Source organism: Puma concolor, chromosome D1 (genome assembly GCF_028749965.1).
Source record: "Puma concolor isolate L17-30 chromosome D1, mPumCon1.1.hap2, whole genome shotgun sequence".
NCBI lineage: Eukaryota > Metazoa > Chordata > Mammalia > Carnivora > Felidae > Puma > Puma concolor.
In genome coordinates, this window is record NC_141676.1 from 62258344 (window position 1) to 62276353 (window position 18010).

The 18010-nt window shown below is 39.6% G+C and overlaps 1 protein-coding gene and 1 long non-coding RNA gene across 2 annotated transcripts in view; both read right to left on the minus strand.

The window, feature by feature from the left end:
- Window positions 1–18010, minus strand: part of GAB2 (GRB2 associated binding protein 2) — a 191731-nt gene that overhangs the window by 84347 nt on the left and 89374 nt on the right. The window lies entirely within an intron of this gene.
- LOC147576778 (uncharacterized) lies at window positions 4389–5770 on the minus strand. The gene is made up of 2 exons (XR_015241123.1): window positions 5358–5770; window positions 4389–5118 (listed from the first exon to the last, which is right to left on the minus strand). It is a non-coding gene; the product is annotated as an uncharacterized LOC147576778 (long non-coding RNA).

Consider the following 18010-nt stretch of genomic DNA (forward strand, 5'->3'; position numbering starts at 1 on the left):
CATTTAACTGGGCATGTGAACCCAGGTTGGGGAGAACACTACTGCTCTGGTCCACAGAGTCCTCATTTATAAAGTGTGAATGTTCTATCTGTGGATCTGCAGCTTCCTTTCAATTACTGACATTTTAAGCCACAGGAAAACACAAAGGGTTGGTAATGTCAGGCAGGGCTTCTTACTCCACCGTACCAGACTGAATCTCCCTAAGGTGCTCAGATTGTAGATATACGTGAGCAAAAGCACAAAATCCAGTGCTTTCTGGAATTTGCTGGTCATGAGCAAATATTCTGAAGAGATACTTCTAAAGTACAGGATGAACTGGGCATGGGGCTCTTCCAGAGCCTGGCTTCTCTTCCCTAATCATACCACTCAATATAAATGCAGGAAAGTAATTCAAAGGATGGAAGGAGAAACAACCTAATTCCGAAGATTAGTTCAGGTGATCAAAATAAATGCCCCACCTGCCTCCTGGGAGCTCTAATTTAAATTAATCCAGCTGCATGAAGTATGTGTATCTGAAACACATTCCTATACAGAGACAATTCCATGGGCTGTATATGATCTCTTTTAAAAGGTTTCTTTTAATTTATAAGTCTTTATACAGAGTTAGAAGAATGACCTCTGGGCTAATGCCTCCCCCCCCCTTTTTTTCTTTTTTTTTCTATTTATTTATTTTTCAATATATGAAATTTATTGCAAATTGGTTTCCATACAACACCCAGTGCTCATCCCAAAAGGTGCCCTCCTCAATACCCATCACCCACCCTCCCCTCCCTCCCACCCCCCATCAACCCTCAGTTTGTTCTCAGTTTTTAAGAGTCTCTTATGCTTTGGCTCTCTCCCACTGTAACCTCTTTTTTTTTTTTTAATTTATTTATTTTGAGAGAGAGCGTGAACAAGGAAGGGGCAGAGAGAGAGAGAGAGAGACAGACAGACAGAGGTGGGGAGAGTCAGAGAGAAGCCCAAGCAGGCTCCACACTATCAGTGCAGAGCCTGCTGTGGGGCTCGAACCCACGAAACCACGAGATCATGACCTGAGCTGAAACCGAGAGTCAGATGCTTAACTGACTGAGCCACCCAGCTGCCCCTTTCCCCCTGGTTTTTTTATTTTATTTTATTATTATTTTTTTAATTTTTTTTTCAACGTTTTTATTTTTATTTTTGGGACAGAGAGAGACAGAGCATGAACGGGGGAGGGGCAGAGAGAGAGGGAGACACAGAATCGGAAACAGGCTCCAGGCTCTGAGCCATCAGCCCAGAGCCCGACGCGGGGCTCGAACTCACGGACCGCGAGATCGTGACCTGGCTGAAGTCGGACGTTTAACCGACTGCGCCACCCAGGCGCCCCATCCCCCTGGTTTTTTTAAAGTCAAAATTATAGTGGCATATACAATAAATTTTATATACAACAAAATTCACCTATTTTTTATTATAAATTTTTTTAACATTTATTTATTATTGAAAGACAGAGACAGACAGAGCATGAGCATGGGAGGGGCAGAGAGAGGGGGAGACACAGAACCTGAAGCAGACTCCAGGCTCTGAGCTCTGAGCTGTCAGCACAGAGCCTGAGGCGGGACCCGAACTCACAAACTGCGAGATCATGACCTGAGCCGAAGTCGGACACTCTACCAACTGAACCACCCAGGCGCCCCTAAAATTCACTCATTTTAAGAGTTCAGGTATGGGGCGCCTGGGTGGCGCAGTCGGTTAAGCGTCCGACTTCAGCCAGGTCACGATCTCGCGGTCCGTGAGTTCGAGCCCCGCGTCGGGCTCTGGGCTGATGGCTCAGAGCCTGGAGCCTGTTTCCGATTCTGTGTCTCCCTCTCTCTCTGCCCCTCCCCCGTTCGTGCTCTGTCTCTCTCTGTCCCAAAAATAAATAAAAAACGTTGAAAAAAAAAATTAAAAAAAAAAAAAAGAGTTCAGGTATGACAAATGTACATACCATATAACCACCACCACAATTAAGACAGAATAGTTCCAACACCCTAAAGGGGTCCCTTGAGCCATTTCCAGGTTAATTTCTACTCCCCACCCTGGCCACAGGCAACCACTGATCTACTTTCTATCACTATAAATTAGATCTGTCTTTTCAAGAATATAATAGAAATGGAATAATATAGCATATATTCTTTCATGGCTGGCTTCTTATATACAACAAAGTTTTATGATTCATCCATATTGCTGTAAGCATCAGTAGTTTTTAAATTGCTGGTAGTATACTATTTTATGAAGGTACCATAATTTCTTTATCCATTCACCTATTGATGGACAATTAAGTTGTGTCCAGTTTGAGGCTATTATGAATAAAGCATCCATGAAAATTCATGCACATGTCTTTTTGTCAACATGTTTTAATTTCTGTTAGGTAAATATCTATAAATGAAAGGGCTGCATCACATGGTAAGCATATACCTGATATTGTAAGAAACTGTCACACTGTTTTACAAAGTGGTTGTCAATTTTTGTGTTCCCACCAGCAATTTATGAGAATTCAGCTTCTCCAAAACACTAAGCCATTACAGCTAATCTAGTGGCTGTGCAGTAGTGTCTCACTATGTTTTTAATTTGCATTGCCCTGATGACTAATGATGTTGAGCAATTTTCCATGTGCTTATTGGTTGTGATCTTCTTTTGTGATGTGTCTGTTCAAATCTTTTGCCCATTTTTAAATTGAGGTTTTTTGTTTGTTTGTTTTTGCTTTATTACTGAGGAGTAAGAGTTCTTTATATATTTCTGGGTACAGTCCTTTGTCAGTTATCTGTACTGAGAATATTTCTCCCAGTCTATGGCTTGTTTTTTCATTTTTTAAATGGTGTCTTTGAATGAGCAAAAGCCTCTAATTTTGAGCAATCAAATTTATTGGTTTTTTTTAGTAGCTCTGACATTTTTCTGTCTTATGTTTCTTCTCTAAAAAACTCCTTTCTATCCCAAGACAAAAAGATTTTCTGCTTTGTTTTCTCCTGGAATTTTTATAATTTTAGTTTTACGTTTATGTCTATGATCCATCTTGGTGCAGACTGTGAGATAAGGATCATGGTCCATGGTTTTCAAATGGATATTCAGCTGTTCTAGCAGTGTCTCGGAAAAGAAATATCCTCTCTCTCTGAGACTGCTTTGGCTTTTTTGTTCCAAGTCAATGACTAAATATATGTAGGTCTATTTCTGGATTCTCTATTATGTTCAATTTATCTCTCTATATGCTTATGACAGTACCATACTGTCTTCATTACTTCAGTTTACCTGGAAATTACCTGGAAATCAGGTAATGTGTGAATCCTCCAATTTCAGCCATTTTCAAAATTGTTTGGCTATTCTAGTTCCTTTGCATTTCCATACAAATTTTAGAATCAGATTATCAATTTCTATTAAAAAAAAAAACCTCAAAGTGCTGGATTTTTACTGGGATTGCATTAAATCTAGAGATCAATTTGGAAAGAAACAACATGCTATCGTTTCCTCCTTAAATGTTAGACAGAATTTACCAGAGAAGTCATCAGGCTTGGAGTTTTCTTTGTGGGAGGTTTTTAATTAGAATTTAAGTAATTTAATAAATACAAGGGCTATTTGGATTTTTACTTTCCTCAGTGTCAGCTTCATCCTTTATAGAATTTGTTAATTGCATATAAGTTATCAAGTTTACTCAGGTAAGGTTGCTCATAATATTCTCATATTACCCTTTTCAAAAAATTGAGATACAATTCACATGGCATAAAATTTATCCTTTTAAAGTATATGGTTCAATGATGTTTTTTAGTATATTCACAAGGTTGTACAACTATCACTACTATCTAATTCCAGAACATTTTCATCACCCCAAAAAGAAATCCTATATCCCTTAGCAATCACTATCCATCTCCTCCCCACTTTCCAGACCCTTCAACTACTAAGCTTATCTTTCAAGGTTTGTAAAATCGGTAGTGATGGCTGATCCATTTTTCATGTACTCTATTTCTACAGATATCAAGTCCTAATGCATGAATCTAAAGAGTTGAAATCCCATCACAATCTGGGATTCTGGAGAGATGGAAGAAGAGAGAATTTTCCTGGTCTGTTAACTAGGCTCCTTATTGCCTAGCGGCACTCTGAACCAATGAGAGTGTGCCCAAATTACTGAAAGGTTTTGATTACTTCAACACTAAGGAAAGCAGCCTGACAATGAAAAGTGTATATGAATGAATATGAATATATATTATATGATGATATGAGAAATTTTGGGAGGCACTGGGCTACAGTACAACTTTACAACTAATCTCTGGACCTTCTTTTATTTGACCCAAGCTACTTCCTGTAACTGCCTTCTACACCATTCCCTCTCTGTATTCTCATTCTTACTCCCACAAATATCCTAGACTCCAGGAGGAATAACCTGCTTTAACCCAGAAACCCTGTAGTTGGTGCCTTTGAGATGTTCCCTGTAAAATACTACTAATCCTTTAAGATTCTGCACAAATGCATTTGGGGGAACTCTCTGGAAGGGCAGGGACCATGCCTATCTTCCCCTTCACAAAGCAAAAGCTAAACTGAATGCTGGCTGAAGACCCAGTACTGATAAGCTATCAGAGTATGCATTTCTTTTCCATATTTTCAAAATTGTCTTATGAAAAGGCAAGAAAAGGAGTATCATCATCACTCTGTAGGTCAAGGAACACTCATCCAGAAAACAGTAATGGTCTACTAACCTCATGAATGGAAGTTCCATACAGACCTGGAACAAGAACCCAAGTCTCCTTTTTATCATGCCACATATCATTATACCAGTATTTTTTTTTTTAAAGACAGGACACAAAAAGTCTTTTATTCTAAATTGAGTCCTACATACATTTTTTAATTTGGGGAGATTTTTTTCAGCTTCATTGAGGTATAAATGACATAAAAATGGTAAGATATTCAAAGTGTACATTGTGGTGATTTGATATATGTATACAACCTATCTCTTAAATTTCCCAAATTTCCTAGTAGTGGTCTACGACAACTTATATTTACTTTAGACGGATACCAGATTGGAGATCAGGGTTGAAGATAGGAATGAATCCTGAATGCAGAACAGGGGACCTGATGAGAAGAGGAAGTGGCACACTAGGCTCCAGGTGTCCCAAAGCCTGCTTTAGAACTGCATGCCTGGGGCGCCTGGGTGGCGCAGTCGGTTAAGCGTCTGACTTCAGCCAGGTCACGATCTCGCGGTCCATGAGTTCGAGCCCCGCGTCAGGCTCTGGGCTGATGGCTCAGAGCCTGGAGCCTGTTTCCGATTCTGTGTCTCCCTCTCTCTCTGCCCCTCCCCCGTTCGTGCTCTGTCTCTCTCTGTCCCAAAAATAAATAAACGTTGAAAAAAAAAATAAAAAAAAAAAAGAACTGCATGCCTAATAGTAGTCACTTCTCTGATTCAGAGTTGTCTGTGTGGAGTTAGGTACTGACTACTTCAGGAACTAGAAGTGCCAGGACCTTTCATCTTAGGAAGTAAAAACCACCTAATCCTTTTATTTCTAGGCAACCTCTCCACCTTTGTCTGAGTGAATAAGAGAGCTGAATAATACATACCAGAGCAGGGACTCAGTTTTTAGGTAATTTTTCCATCTTGAGGCATCCTGACCCTGTGACATGGTACCCTCTGGGGCTCCAGCTACTTTCCCAAGATTCAATTTCTTCCATGACTTCAGAGCACAAGTTCACAGATTTCAATTGGGGAGCTATGGCTGCCTCAAGGAAAAGTCAAGTACCTCCCAGGCTCAACCCTGGTGACTTTCCAAATAAAACTCAATGATTGAAACAAACCATTTCTGACCTTAACCCTTATCTGAGCAAAAAATGTTACACTGCAGCAGACAAAAATACAGAATCAACTCCAGTAGTTTAATATCTAGAATGTGTACCCTTATATTAAATTTATACCTGTCCACCATGCCTGACTTATACTTAGAAATTTAGTACTTGTTCTAACTTTTGTTAGAACCTTCTACTTTACTGTACTATATCCTAAACTGAAATAAGCTTTCCAGAAACCAGAATATTAGATGATTTCTTAATCTGCATTAATCATAATCAATCCCAACCAAATCCAAACCTATGTACTTTCTAAAACTATCAACATACAGCAACTGGAATAGAAAATTTCTCTAAAAGGATTATAAATAGAGATTTCATGTGTAAGCAGGTCTTGGTTAATGGCTACAAGCTTCATTTTGAATATTATTTATGTTATTTTAGATGCACAAGTGTTTTGTAACCTTTTTGAAAACAAAAGACAGAAAAGATGCATGGTAATGCATGAAGCTGTGTGGTTCAAATTCCAGATATCACTTACTAGCTATGTGACCCTGATGAGTCACTTAACCTCTGTGAGCCTTGGTTTCCTTATCTGTAAAATGGAACAAATTCCAGGTACCTTACATGGTTATAGAGAAGGAAAATATAGGGTAAGATATATGTTTTTAAAAAAGGGTTATGTACAAATATAAACTTTTATCGTCTCATTGTTCTGGTCATGTGCCTCTAAACACCCCTGTTATTGGGGCATAATTTAGTGCAAAGAGACCACAGTGGTAGCTAAAAGTACTGCCTGATATCTATGTAAAACAGGGTCAATAAAACCACACACTCTAGGGAAAGTCAGGTATGGAACCCATATATAAACTCAAATTTGAAAAAAAAATTAACTTTCCAACTCCAGTCACTGTGAGTGGCCCATGAGAGCAGTGCGTGTGAACACCACAGCCTCACATGTGCACTTCCAGTCTTGAATGTGGGTCCTTCGTATTATTCTCTGCCAATGGAATCAGAACATTTTGGAGGGGAGTGGATTCCATATTATGGAATAAAAAAAAATTAGGATAGGTCTGAATGCGTTTATTCAATAATAAAAGCAAGGGCTGCTTTAAATTGTATAGGAAAAACACTAAGGACTGCTGAAAATCAGGACTAGATTTAAAGGAATTCCCAATGTCCACGTTGTAACCTTTTAAAAGTAACTTCACCCTGTGAAAATATGAGTTCATAATATTTAAAGGAGTAAAGTGTACAAAGATTTTTTTTAATATAAAAGGCAAAAAATAAAGTATAAAAGGTGACTATAATCAGATTTGATATTTTTATTGATTTTATTGAGAAGGGAGTGAATACACTGGACATTTCCTCTCTTCTATTAAGCAATATATGTGATATAAAGTATAGATGCATATCTGTTTATATCAGTGTAAGAAAAGAAAGAAGCAATACAGGGAACTATAAGTAAAAAATACAAGAAAAAGTAGAAATTATACAAACAACAGGAAGGACTGATCAGCATTGGTGGTCACACAGATCACTAACAAAAGGGGGAGGGGATCTAACAGTTAAGGAGCGCTGGTGGTCATAAACACTGACCAAGGGAAATGAGGGTGCAGCAGTACATCCCAAGAGAACACTTCAGCTTGCAAAGGACGGCTAACTCCATGAACTCCTATTCTCTCATTGTCTAGCAATGCTTCTCAAACTTTCACATGCACCAGGAAAAAAAAAAAAAAGAGGAAAACATGTACCAGAATTACCTATAGGACACACGTTAAAATGCCTATTTCTGGGCCCCATTCCCAGAGTTTCTGATTTAGAGGGTCTGGAGTTGGGGGGGGGGGGGATGTCTGAGAATTTGCATTTCTAAAAGTCTCCAGAAGATGCTGATATTGCTGGTCCTGGAACCACACTTTGAAAACCACTGCCCTACATGCATCACTAATTATAATGACATAATATTGAGGCATAGGTAAGTTCTGAATAACGCTAACATTGGCTCAGACACCATAATGACTGGACGGTATTTTATAACTCTGGCCAAGCAAGAAACTAAAAAAATTCCTCATTTCAAGGAATTTATATTAGGGGTGCCTGGGTGGCTCAGTCGGTTAAGCGTCCGACTTTGGCTCAGGTCATGATCTTGCGGTCCGTGAGTTTGAGCCCCGCGTCAGGCTCTGTGCTGACAGCTCAGAGCCTGGAGCCTGTTTCAGATTCTGTGTCTCCCTCTCTCTCTGACCCTCCCCCATTCATGCTCTGTCTCTCTTTGTCTCAAAAATAAATAAACGTTAAAAAAAATTTTTTTTTTAAAAAAGGAATATATATTAAAATTTAAGAAAGTAAAACCGGGCACCTGGGTGGTTCAGTCAGTTAAATGTCTGCTCTTGGTTTCAGGTCATGATCTCAAGCTTTGTGAGTTCAAGCGCAGAACCTGTTTGGGATTCTCTATCTCTGTGTGTGTCTCTCTCTAATAAAGAAATAAACATTAAAAAAATAAAAAGTAAAACCTATATGAAAGTCATTAACTAAAGTTGCATTAATGTAACTGAAGTTCATTTAGAGAAAGGAAGTTCAGCCTCCTAACCAGTGGTTGGTCTACAACACTGAGAAAACAACCAAGCCATGTGCCCCAGCCAAAGGTCAACTAGTCTGTCATTGGACACCAGGACTTTGCCAATTTGAAAAGGTGTTTCTTTCCCTTTTAATTCTGGTTAGGTTATTTTCTTTCTTTTTTAAAATATTTATTTACTTTTGAGAGAGAGACAGAGACAGTGAGCAGGGGAGGGGGAGAGAAAGAGGGAGACAGAGAATCCAAAGCAGCTCCACACCGTCAGCAGGGGAGTCCCATGATGGGCTCGAACTCATAGACCATGAGATCATGACCTGAGCTGGAACGAACAGTCAGACGCTTAACCAACTGAGACCCTGATAAGGTTGTGTTCTTGTCATTTCTCTGGGAAAGGTTATTTCCCTGGGAAACTCAAAATTATAACTTAAATCTTGGGAAGATTATCAAAATAAGCATAGCGATGCCAGAGAAGAGAATGCAAATAAATACAAAAATAATGAAGAAATTAATTAAACCCAAGTTGTTAATGTTTTAAGCATAAATATACAAATGAGATTTGTGATCGGGGTGCCTGGGTGGCTCAGTTGGTTAAGTGTCTGGCTCTTGGTTTTGGCTCAGGTCATGATCTCATGGTTTCGTGAGTTTGAGCCCCATGTCAGGCTCTGCACAGGCAGGGTGGCACCTACTTGGGATTCTCTCTCCCTCTCTCTCTCTCTGCTCCCCCCCTCCCTGCTTGTGCTGTCCTTGTATCTCTCAAATACATAAATAAACTTAAAAAAAAAAAGAGATTTGTGATCAATGTATTTGTTTATGTCTTATCTACTATTTAAGGTTTTTGAAGTATTCAAGAGAAATGCCAAATTAAACTTCTAACTGCAGTTATGTTAAGAAAATGTAAACAAGTATATAAGTAACTAATGTAAAAATGTACAAAAAATTTCAAAATTTTCAAAGTTTTGAAGTTAAACAGTAAACAAACTATACATAGATGACAGTACTTCTCTTTAGGCACAAAAGCCTCTTGGAAGCTCCAAGTACCTGACAGACTGCTCACATCAGCCAGAAATGTGACCATCAGGAAAGGTTTCTTTTTTTTATAATTTTTTTTTTCTTCAACGTTTTTATTTATTTTTGGGACAGAGAGAGACAGAGCATGAACGGGGGAGGGGCAGAGAGAGAGGGAGACACAGAATCGGAAACAGGCTCCAGGCTCTGAGCCATCAGCCCAGAGCCTGACGCGGGGCTCGAACTCACGGACTGCGAGATCGTGACCTGGCTGAAGTCGGACGCTTAACCGACTGCGCCACCCAGGTGCCCCAGGAAAGGTTTCAAAAAGATGCTCCTGAGTAGATAGCTCACAGTATCCTAGACCGCTGATTTAAAGATGGAATGATGGCACACTGAAAAAATTCAACTATAGGACTGAACATCCACTATGCAAAGTGGGGAAGAAAGTAACATTTACTGAGCATTTACTTAGCACCAATCCAATCTCAGTACCTGGCTCACTCTACATGCTCAACAACCATTTTCAGTTATCCTAAGTCAGACAAATTGTGTTAAAGTGGAGAAAGGCATAACAAATTATGGAACATAGGAAAGAGAATGATTTATTGTACCTTGAGAAGGGAGTCACAGAATATGCAAGGAGGAGAGGGTAGGAAGACATTCCATATTTTAAACACACAGAGGCATAGAAATATATGGCATCTTCTGGGAACAGCAAGTTCTCTGTGTGATTAAAAGAATGATGTAGAGCGTGGGGAGGTCACAGCAAATGAGGCTAGGGAGGCAGGTTCAGATCTTATCCCAGAAAGCCTGGAATGCTGCCACATCAAGTAGCATTAAGTAGACTTAACCATCTAGATGGCTGGAAGAAACAGGATCAGATCTAGGTTTTAAATAAATATAACTGAGCTACACACAACAACATGAAAGGATCTTAAAGTTAAGAGAAGAAAACAAGACTGAAAATGTGACTTCATTTATATAAAGTTCAAAAATAGACAAAATTGGGGTACCTGGGTGGCTCAGTCAGTTAAGACTCTTGATTTCAGCTCATGTAATGATCTCACAGTTTGTGAGTTTAACCCTGCATTGGGCTCTGCACTGGCAGTGCAAAGCCTGCTTGGGATTCTCTCTCGCTCACTCTATCTCTCTCGTCTCTCTGTCCTTCCCCTGCTCTCTCTCTCAAAATAAGTAAATAAAATTTCAAAAATAGACAAAACTAACACTATTGTTTAGGAATACACATACTCATGGTAAAACTATAAACAAAGGCACAAAAGTCGCTATGCTTGGGCAGGGGAGGGGGCCAGAGTGAAGTAAGAAGAATATGATTATGAAGAGAAATCAGAGGGATTTCTGAGGTGCTGTCAATTTTTTTGACTTGAGTAATAGTAATATGAGCGGTTACTTTATGATAATGTATGTTTTATACATTTTTGTGTGTGTATTATACAATAAAATGTTGCAGAAGACATCGTTAGACGTGTCCTGGAAGGATGATGAGGGTGGGCAGAGTCTAGAGACAGGAAAAGAAATTAAGATGGTCACAATAATACAGGTAAGGGAAGAGAGCTTGACTGGGGTCCTTGGTAACAGGGACAGAGGCAGAAAAGGGGGATCAAGAATTACTTAGAAGTGAGGTCCTAGAAAAAAAAAAAAGAAGAGGTTAGGTCCTAGAGACCCATTAGAAATGGAAACTAAGGGAAAGGCAAGTGTCGAAATTGTAAGATTTTTTTATGTTTCAAGCTTGAGAAACTGGGTGATAGGTGGGGAAAATACTAAGAAGAGCAGACAATGCAGTTTTTAAAAACTAAGATCTGATTCACACACCATAAAATTCACTCTTTAAAGTGCACAGTTCAGTGGCTTATAGTATATTCAGAAAGTTGTGCAACCATTACCACCACCTAATTCCACCCTAATTATCTTCCACCCAAAAGAAACCCCACACTAATTTACTCATTAACAGTTAATTCCTCATTCTTTACCTACTGCCCCCCAAACAGTGTGGTTAAGACCTGTCTTGACTGAGTAACAGTGACATTCAATTGGTCTTAGGAGCCCAATCCCCCAAGAGATCCTATTTCAGAGTCTTAATTTGCTCTCCACACACAAAAAAGGTTCTGTAGAAGCTGAAAACCTTTTCTCAAAATGTAGAGGGGAACGTCCCCACTCCTAGTTGGAACCTGGATAGGGAATTAAGTCAACAAGAATCAAGGTGGCAGAAATAGGCATCTGGTTATAGTGGCTTTCGACCAGTAGCAAAACTGCCCACTCTCCGAGGGTTTGGAAATTTGTGTGTGTACTTCACGAAGGGTAAACTGTCACAGTGTCTGGGGACCACTACAGGCATTATTTAGGACAGGGGACACGATACTAACCTCAAACAATGCATGGACAGTTCTGTATAACAAAGAACTGTCCCACCCCAAATTCCAACAGAGCCCCATCTCTCCTCTGAGGATCAACAGAGGCAGAATTCCTATTATTTCTGCAAACACAAAAAACGAAAATGGAGAGTTATGATCTGTAACCGGGAACCAGGCCCAGGCCCAAGAACATTTAGTTAAGAATAGCTTAGAGAACAGAAGATTTAAATTAGCTCACAGTGAGAAGAGACTATTAATAGAAACTCAGATATTAATAGTGATGAGTCTCAGTTAGCCCTGAAGGACCTTGGCCCAGGACTGGTTGCATCGGACCGTCACTGTTCTCTTGAGTCTATGTCATGTGTCAGAGCTGTGGCTTCAGGTATGAGAATGGGTGAAGGCTCTACTTAGTGGTACAATTCACAGGCGGGGCATAAACTATCAGAAAGAGGACCCAAGGGTTATGCTCTAGAGTCCATCTTAAAAAGTTAAGAAGGGCCAATAGGGAGCTCTACACAGGGAAAGAAGTTTGTCTCCTCCCTAAAACTTTTTTTCTCTCTGCATTGATTTTCTACAAAATTCTGCCATTGGTCACCCCTTTGACTGCAGCATCGAAGAGCCTTGTTAAAATCAGCACTTTACCTTCAAACACTTATTATGTGTGAAGCTCTGGGAAGCATATGCAACAATATGAGACAGAGATAGTCCTTAGATTAAAAAGGGCTTCCATTTTAGTGGTGAAATTAAAACATGGCCACAACCAAATAAAATACACATTCACCTGAAGAATATATTCCAACAGAAATAATTTAACAGCTGAAAGTAAATTCTGGGGTCAGCTTTACTACTTATGAATGGCATAAACTTGGGATCTTTCTTATCACTTAAGCCTCTGTGTCTTCAGCTATAAAATGAAGATGATAATCCTGACACAGTTCTTGTGAGAATTAGATATGAAAGCTTAGTTTTTTTCTTTCCCTAAATAAAGAATATAGTATAAACTCTATATACATAAACTTCCCTATAAAGTTCTCTTAGAGTAGAAAAGTGGGAGAATTTATATTTGACATGAGAACAGTTTTTACAAAGGAAGTGGTATTCGAACTAGGCTTCAAACACATGGTTAGGAGAGTAAATGCATTTTACACCCAAAGTAATAATTTACTCAACAAATTTTCATTAAGCCACTGCTTTTGTGCCAGGCCATGGGCCAGGCGGAGGATGTTACTGACTTGGAGATGCTTTTTATATTGCTTCTTTAATGCCTCCATATGTTTATTAATTTTTTCCACAAATACCCAAGATGGAATTAGTTGAGCAGAGTAACCACACACCCAGAAAGCTGGAGACGGAAGGACTGAGGGAGAAGTGAAATCAGACAGGGGGTAGTGGGCCCTGAGAGACATACCTACTACAAGTTCAGTCAAGCCAACTCATGGGGAAGCCAGACATCTGATGGTCCCGAGATGGAGTGGGAGACATGAGGGAATAGGTAGAGGAAGGTCCTATTGACATGATTCTATCTGATAAACAATGCTGTCCAGTTCTGGATTGACTCATGCCTTGCTTCATGTGACTAAGAAAACCAACCTCCCTCCCAATTCGAGGCCTGGAAACAATTCTTCTTCCATGCCGACGTCACAAGGCAGAACATTATATGAGATGCCCTGAACCAAATGGATATTGTGATCAACTGAATGCCCCTGGTATTTACTACAATGTCTGAGCCAGGCTGTCCTGTGAAAGAAGACGGGAAGGAAGTGGAGAGGGAGGAGGACAAGCAGGCAGAGAAGGAAGAAGCCGAAGAGTGGATAGATTATTTCCCTATAATTCTTCAATAAGAAAGTACGGAGAAAGAGGGAGATTAGTTTTTGCGGTTTTTACAAAATGTGTAGTATTTACCATAGTAATAAAAGCTAAATACATTTACTTTGTGCAAGGCACTGAACTAAGCACTTTACATATATTTTTTTATTTAAAAAAAATTTTAATGTTATTTACTTATTTTTTGAGATAGAGAGAGAGAGCATGTATGGGAGTGTGCACAAGCATGAGCAGGGGAGAGGCAGAGAGAGTGGAAGACACAGAATCTGAAGCAGGCTCCAGGCTCTAAGCTGTCAGCACAGAGCCCAACGCGGGGCTTGAACTCACTAACAGTGAGATCATGACCTGAGCCGAAGTCGGATGCTTAACCAACTGAGCCACTCCGGTGTCCTGTACTTTACATACATTAACTCATTTCATCCTTACAACTATCCTATGAATAGTTACTAGATTATCTCATTTTAAAGAGAAGAAATTGGGGCATGAAGCACCTAAGTAACTCAACTGTAGACAAAAAACTAGAAAGTGGCAAAGCAAGGACTTCTGACTCTGTCTTCCAGGGTCTTCTTGCTAACCAAGGCTTCCTCTCTCAAACTCAGACCTGCCTTATATTTCCCAGCCAGGAATTTCTGCAAATTTCCAGGTCTGACTTATGAAGACTCAACAAGGGAGGCAGGCACCGGAGCTGCAAATACAAAATTATGATACACCATTTCACGTTAAATCTCAGAGAATCCTGAGCAGTGATCAGAAAATCTGGGTTCAATTCTCGGTCTGCTATTTACTGTGTGACCCTGGCAAGTTCCATGACCTCACTGACTCATGAAGAAATATCACCTTCTCTGTTTATCTTACAAGGTTGTTTGTGACAATCAGATGTGTACAAGCTTTAGTGTGTTGGCTCTGGGACCACTCTGAAGGGTTTTTTTTTTTTTTTTTTTTTTTTTAAGTTCTTCAAATGGCTTAGGTCAGTGCAGCTGCCGGATAAAGTGTTTACTACAATAAAGCAGACAGTCCTGAGACTGGATCATAATCCTGGATTGTTGAACTATTATTAGCCATTCCTGCTTTACATGTGAGTTGTGTGTAAAGCACTTCATGTGATTCCTGTCTGACTCAGGCACTCTGTGAATGGTTCCTTTACTTCTCCTTCCTGGCTCTGTGCTTTTATGGGTGAATTACATGGGACTTGATACTCCATGGGCTAAGGAATAACCCAGTTAGGAACATAACACAGAACTCTCTGGTATTTCCCCTTCTCAGGATCACTGGGGACTCACAGTCTCCCTATGATTCAGTTTCCCCAGCCCCCCAAAAGGCTGATTCATTTGTTCAGGGTACACCATGGAGTCCTGCCAAATGCAAATAAACCATCCATACGGCACGTGCCAAGCTATGCTGGGAGCAGGCTCATTACTGCCACAGTCACTACAACAAATAACAACAAAACCCTCTAGGAGCAAATTACCACACATAATAAACTTAATTCAAGAAACACTGAAGAGACCCTCAGTTGCATCTTAATTTACACAGCACCATTTGTCACACGAGTGCCCTGGGGCGTCTACAAACTGAAAATAAGACGTCAGTACAGATCAGCTTCAACTACGCCTCAGTGATCCTACCAACGTAAATCTACCTACCACAAAAAAGGTGTTGAACAGAACACAAGAAAGGCTGCAGAAAGAGTAACTGAAAAGAACTCACTGTCTGAAAAATACGAGAGAGTTCTGTGCTCTATTCCTAACTGGGTTTTTCCTTAGCCTCTTGACTTAGAAGTATCAAGTCCTGTGTAATTCACCCATAAAAGCACAGGGCCGGGAAGGAGAAGTAAAGGAAGCATTCACAGAGTGCCTGAGTCAGACAGGAATCACATGAGGTCCTTTACATAGGACTCACATGTAAATCAGGAGTGGCTATTAATATTGCCAACAATCTAAGGCAAAAGCATTGTGATTGTACTTCAAGCCTTTTTTTCCAAAGTAATATGTTAGTCACATAGTTTCAAGTCCTACCTTAATCTTCCACCTATGTAGCCGAACCCTTCAACTTTGCTGTTCTTTAGTATCCTACAAGGAAAATGGAGGTAAAACCAATCCTCCCTGCCATTCATTGAATGTTGTGAGCACTACATGTATATAGAGTAGTAAAATGCAAAATGCATGTAAAAGTATTTTGTCTTCTCCCAGCTAGACCACAGTCACTGGTAGGCAAAAACCATGTCACATGATCTTTTAAAAAACCCTCAAAGTAAGACTATATTGCACACGCTGAATGATCACACATTCACAAACATTACAAATGTCTATATAATACCAATACAAATATGAATATAATTATAATGAGATGCACTAAAGGCAGCATGAATAAAATGACAATGGTGTGTCAAGGTAGGGCCTGTTCCTGGAGCAGCTCAAGTACAGGTTGACAGTTGCAGGAAGGGAGAGAGCAGATAAGGCTGAGAAAACAGGTTGGGGACAGACTATGGGAAAGCTTTAATGACCCTCTCAAAGTAATTTCAAAAGGGACAGGATCAGAGAAGCACAGACAGAGGAGGACAGAGGAGAGAAAAAGGGCAGAAGGGGAGAGGCTCTCAAGTGAACTCTAAATATACTGCATAGTTCTGTTCAGGGATAGCTGCAATTTTTCCCCCTTTTCTCTCCTTTCCCCCCTTCTTCTAACCTTGTATCATAAATGGGTTTTTCCCCCCTCTTCTGTGCCTTTGGCAGGCCAAGTTTACAAAGGAGGCTGGTTTTAGGGTGTCCTCAGGGATAGTTTAACTTCTCTTTTCTCATCCATGAAAGAATTGTAACACCCAGGGTTATCATGCATATAGAATGAGGCAACATGGATCTTTCCAAAAAATAGTGCTGGGAAAACTGCATATTCACATGCAAAGGAATGCAACTGGACCTTTATATCATGCATAAAAATTAACTAAAATGGATCAAAGACTTACACGTAAAACCTAAAACTATAAAACTCTTAGATGAAAACATAGAGGCAAATCTTCATGATACTGAATTTAGTAATGATTTCTTGGACACGACACCAAAAGCACAAACAAAAAAAGAAAAGAATAGATAAACTGGACTACATCAAAATTGAACACTTTTGTGAATCCTAGGACACAAGGGAGTGAAAGGACAACCCAAGTGGGAGAAAATATCTGCACATCGTTTATCTGATAAGGGGTTAATAACAATAACAAAAAAATCTGATTTAAAAATGGGCAAAGGGTTTGAATAGATATTTCCTCAAAGATTATATACAAACGGTGTACACAAAAATGCCAAACGTTACTAATCATTAGGGAAATGCCAACAAAAATCACAATGAGATACCACCTCACACTGATATGATAGATGATACCAATTGTCATTGGGTATATAAAATGGGGCAGTTGCTACAGAAAACAGTGGCACAGTTCTCCCCAAAATTAAAAATAGAATTACTATAGGACTTAGTAATTCCACTTCTGAGTATATACTAAAAAGAACTGAAAGTAGGGTCTTAAACAGGTGTTAGTAGCATTATTTACAAGAGCCAAAATGTGGAAAACTAACTCCGTGTCCATCGATGGATGAATGGAGAAACAAAATGCAGTATATATACAATGGAATGTATTGAGCCTTAAAAAGGAGGGAGAGTCTGACACATGCAACAACATGGATGAACCTTGAGGACTATATACTTAATAAAAGTCCTGTCTGATTCTACTTGTGTGAAGTACCCAGGGTAGTCAAATATATAGACACAGAAAAGTAGAATGGTGGCTGCCAGGGGCTGGAAGATGAGGGAATAGGGAGGTATTTTTAAGTGTGCAGAGTTTTAGTTTTGCAAGATGAAAAGTATTCTGGAGGTGGATGGTGATTGTGGCTATACGACAATGTGAATACACTTAATGCCACTGAAGGGTACACTTAAAAATGATCAAGATGGTAAGTTTTATGTTATGTATTTTACCACAATTTAAAAAAGGAATACATTTCCAAAAATAAAAAGTAACATATATGAAGCCCTCAGGAAAACAAACAAACACTTAGCAATGAACCTTGTTAGTTCGTTCCTTTCCTTTGACATAATCCTTTATTTCAAGGTTCTTTTCAGTTCACCTAAGGAACTCAGCCCCAACAATTAGAGCTCCCCAGTTCTGCCACTAAATCTGGCTGTGTATCCTGGAGTGAATTCCTTCCCTCACTGGGCTTTAAAAAAAGAGGAAAAAAAAAAAAAAAGATGAAACTACATTATATACCGTTTCAACTTAAAAAAATTTTTTTTAATGTTTATTTACCTTTGAGAGAGAGAGAGAGAGTGTGAGCGGGTAAGGGACAGAGAGAGGGAGACACAGAATCCAAAGCAGGCTTCAAGCCCTGATCTGCCAGCACACAGCCCAATGCAGGGCTCAAACCCATGAACTGTGAGATCATGACCAGAGTGAAGTCAGGTGCTTAACCGACTGAGCCACCCAGGTGCCCCT